This window comes from Malus domestica, chromosome 02, assembly GCF_042453785.1.
Source record: "Malus domestica chromosome 02, GDT2T_hap1".
Classification (NCBI taxonomy): domain Eukaryota; kingdom Viridiplantae; phylum Streptophyta; class Magnoliopsida; order Rosales; family Rosaceae; genus Malus; species Malus domestica.
Window position 1 is genome coordinate 34059639 of NC_091662.1, and position 4641 is coordinate 34064279.

Genomic DNA, 4641 nt, shown 5'->3' on the forward strand with positions numbered 1-4641 from the left:
GACAGGACTATAGTCCTGTGTTTGGTGTGCAACCGGATTAGCTTTAATGAGCTTAAGCCGGACTCGGTCGGACTAAAGACCTCCTTAGGTGGTCTTCGCGAGCAACCCCAAAACCCAGCGGATTCGTAAGCCAGAGCAAACCGAGAGAGTTTCTGCCTTCCCTTCGTCCCTTCGTCCCTTCCTCCTGTCTTCCCTCGTCCTCATCTCTATGTTCCCTCTCATTTTCGTTGCCGTGCTCTCTCATCTTCTTCCTCCTCACCCTCCTCTGAGCGCCTTCCTGTCTCTGCATCTGCTCGCCTCATCTGAGTTGTACGGTAAACTTCGATTCTTCTATTAATTGCATGTATTTGTGTTGTAGAAGGTAATTTTACTGAGTTTTATGTGATTTGATTGTTTTGGGTTTGATAATTTTTGAATCATAGAGATCTGCACTTGAATAAATTAGGGTTTTGATATTTAGGTGAAATTGAAATTAGGATTTGGGCTTTTCATAAGATGAGATGGAACTTGGGAATTTAGGATGTCAATGTTGTAAAACTTGGAAGTCCTACCCACATGTTGTTTTCGATTTTTAAAAATTGGGGTTTCAACAATGGGAGTACTTTGTGCTTGTGTGTGTGTGTCTGCGTGTGTGTGTCTCTGTGTGTGTGTAGTGTATGTAGTGTGTGTGTAGTGTATGTAGTGTGTGTATGTATGTACTGTGTTTGCAGTGTGTATGTATGCAGGGTATATGCAGTGTGTGTGTACTTGCAGGGTGTGTGTGTAGTGTATGCAGTGTGTGTGTGTAGTGTATGTAGTGTAGTGTGTGTGTGTAGTGTATGTAGTGTGTGTATGTATGTACTGTGTTTGCAGTGTGTATGTATGCAGTGTGTGTGTGTGTAGTGTATGTAGTGTGTGTGTAGTGTATGTAGTGTGTGTATATGTGTAGTGTTTGCAGTGTGTATGTATGCAGTGTGTGTGTGTAGTGTGTTTGCAGTGTGTAGTGTGTTTGCAGTGTGTATGTATGCAGGGTGTATGCAGTGTGTGTGTGTACTTGCAGGGTGTGTGTGTAGTGTATGCAGTGTGTGTGTAGTGTATGTAGTGTGTGTGTGTGTAGTGTATGTAGTGTGTGTATGTATGTACTGTGTTTGCAGTGTGTATGTATGCAGTGTGTGTGTGTAGTGTATGTAGTGTGTGTGTAGTGTATGTAGTGTGTGTATATGTGTAGTGTTTGCAGTGTGTATGTATGCAGTGTGTGTGTGTAGTGTGTTTGCAGTGTGTATGTATGCAGGGTGTATGCAGTGTGTGTGTACTTGCAGGGTGTGTGTGTAGTGTGTGCAGTGTGTGTGTGTAGTGTATGTAGTGTGTGTATGTATGTACTGTGTTTGCAGTGTGTATGTATGCAGTGTGTGTGTGTAGTGTATGTAGTGTGTGTGTAGTGTATGTAGTGTGTGTATGTATGTACTGTGTTTGCAGTGTGTATGTATATGCAGTGTGTGTGTGTATGCACTGTGTGTGTGCAGTGTGTGTGTGTATGCAGTGTGTGTGTGTATGTGCAGTGTGTGTGTGTGTGTATGTATCCAGTATGTATGCAGTGTGTGTATGTATGCAGTGTGCAGTGTGTGTGTGTATGCAGTGTGTGTGTGTGTATGTATGCGGTATGTATGCAGTGTGTGTGTGTGTGCGCAGTGTGTGTGTGTGTGCAGTGTGTGTATGAGTATGTATGCAGTGTGTGTGTGTGTAGTGTATGTATGCAGTGTGTGTGTGTGCAGTGTGTGTATGAGTATGAGTATGTATGTATGCAGTGTGTGCAGTGTGTGTATGAGTATGTATGCAGTGTGTGTATGTGTGCAGTGTGTGTGTATGCAGTGTGTGTGTGTGTGCGCGCGTATGTGTGTGTGTGAGTATAAAAACAGAGTGTGTGTGTGAGGGTAAGAGTGTGTTGCACTCTGTCCCCGTGTGTGTGTGTGTGTGACTGTGCAGTGTGTGAGTGTAAGTGTAAGTGTGAGTGTGAGTGTGTGTGAGTGTGAATGTAAGTGTGAGTGTGAGTGTGTGTGAGTGTGAGTGTGTGTGCAGTGTGTGTGTGTGTGTGCAGTGTGTGTGTATGTATGTATGCAGTGTGTGTGTGTGTGTGCAGTGTGTGTGTGTGTGTATGTATGCAGTATGTATGCAGTGTGCAGTGTGTGTGCAGTGTGTGTGTATGTCCGTGTGTGTGTGTTAGTGTGAGTGTGAGTGTGAGTATGTATGTATATTTTGCACATTTGTCCATGAGTGTGTGTGTATGTACTTGGTTTATAACCATGATATTACAATGTGAATGTTTTGTATGGTGTGGGGTTGATGCTGAATTGTAATTTTTTGTGGTTGTTTGTTGCAGAGAAGAGGAGCATAAACAGAAGGCTAAGGCTAAGGCTACTGCATTACAGGTGTCCTTTAATTTCCCTCTTCACATGCAATGCCTAGGAATGATAGCAATACTCGTACTATTGTTTTTTTTTTTTGTTTGGATAGATATGGATCGAAGGAAGCTTTTATTGATCTTATTATTAGAGATGTCTTATTTGGAGACAATTTGTATTTGTACGATTCTTGTGGTGATGATGCTACGTGGCAAACAGAGACATGTTGAACGACCCACATTGACTAACCGTTCACTTATTAGACGAGAGATTAGTTTGTGTTATCTGAATGGTATAATAGGGAATACTGATACTGAATGTGTCAACGAATTGAGAATGGATAGAAGGACTTTTGGCATATTATGCGACTTACTTCGTCAAGATGGGAGGGTAAAAACTGATGGTTTGGTGTCTGTAGAGGAACAGGTGTGTATGACTTTACAAATATTAGCACATCATACTAAGAATCGTAGTGTTGGCGGTAGATTTTATAGGTCGGGAGAGACTATAAGTAGGTATTTCAATAGCGTATTGCAAGGAATTTTGCGATTACAAGGTATCCTACTAAAAGTCCCCCAGCCTGTGCTTATTGATTCTACAGATCCTAGGTGGCGATGTTTTAAGGTATGATGAGAAATTTTTTTCATTTTCCCTAAGCTTTAACTCTTCATTCCCTTTGTATAAATTAACAAAAACTTTTTTATTTTTTATTTTTAAGAATTGCTTGGGAGCATTGATGTGCATGTACCTGAAATTGACAAACCAAGATACCGAACAAGAAAGGGTCGAGTCGCAACTAATGTGTTAGGTGTGTGTTCAGGAGATATGCAGTTCATATATGTGTTTCCGGGGTGGGAGGGTTCCGCATCAGACTCTAGAGTGCTACATGATGCAATTAGTAGGCCTAATGGTTTTAAGGTACCAGCGGGTAAGACTATTACTTAGTCTCAACTTTGTAAGTTAGGTTTAGTTCTGTTTGTCAACTACAAAACACTAATAAGGTCTGTTTTTTTTTTCATTAGGTTGTTATTACCTTGTAGATGGTGGTTATACAAATGGTGAAGGATTCCTTGCACCCTATAGAGGAATACCTTATCATTTATCTGAATGGGAGGGACGAACACCTTCTAATAAGGAAGAATATTTTAACATGAAGCATTCTAAGGCAATGAATGTAATTGAACGCTGTTTTGGCTTGCTAAAAGGAAGGTGGTCGATACTAAGGAGTCCATCTTTCTATCCGATAAGGACACAAGGTCGAATAATTACCGCTTGTTGCCTACTACACAATCTTATTAGGCAAGAGATGTCTGTAGATCCAATGGAGAATTTGCCAATAATAGAAGATGGACAAAATACAGAAGAAGGTGAATATGTTGGTAGTGTTCAAACATCGGACCAGTGGACTGCAATGAGGAATGATATGGCTCAGGAAATGTATAATGAGTGGAGAGCAATTAGGAACCAGCAACCGAACTAGCTATATGTGTTAATGATAACATTTTATTTTAGTATTCCTTTTTATCATGCATTTGTTAGATATTAGCACAATGATTGGATGATATGCAAATTAATTGGATATTATGCAAGTTGATTGGATATTATGCAAGTTGATTGGATATTATGCAAATTGATTATTTGTATGGTATTTTCCTTCATTAAAATATTTTTTGTTTAGGTATGGATAACGAAATTTTTTTGAATGCTACTCAAGAGCCAAAAGGAAGAAGGCGTAAATGGGAAGCATTTGAGGAAGAAGTATTACTCGGAGTTCTTGAGGATTTTGTTGCTCGGAAGCAACGGTGTGACACCGGTGCTTTCAAACAAGGTACTTTGGTTGAAATAGCAAAAGCTGTCAATGTTTTATGTCCTCATTCAAATATAAAGGCAAATCCACATATTGAGTCCAAGTTGAAGAAATGAAAAAAAACATATAGTATGGTCGTTGACATGATAAACACAAGTGGATTTGCATGGAATGATGTCAAAAAGTGCGTTGAAGTTGACAGTGATGACGCATGGCAAACTTATGTGCAGGTTCATATCCTATTTTATTTATGCATTAGTTATATTCTTGCTGCTATATTTGTTACGCATGCTAAATTTTAGTTTCGCTATGTTGATATAATCTTAGAGAAATAAAGAAGCCGATGGATGGAGAAGCAAACATTTTCCACTGTTTGATAGATTTGCATATATATTTGGAAAATATCGGGCTACGGGTAATGTAGCCGAAACCCCTGCTCAAATGGTGGAGGAACAA

General features: G+C 39.9%; 1 long non-coding RNA gene across 1 annotated transcript; it reads left to right on the top strand.

The window, feature by feature from the left end:
• The first annotated feature begins 3115 nt into the window (after window positions 1-3115).
• LOC139190166 (uncharacterized) lies at window positions 3116-3892 on the top strand. The gene is made up of 2 exons (XR_011574222.1): window positions 3116-3306; window positions 3401-3892. It is a non-coding gene; the product is annotated as an uncharacterized lncRNA (long non-coding RNA).
• The last annotated feature ends 749 nt before the right edge of the window (window positions 3893-4641 follow it).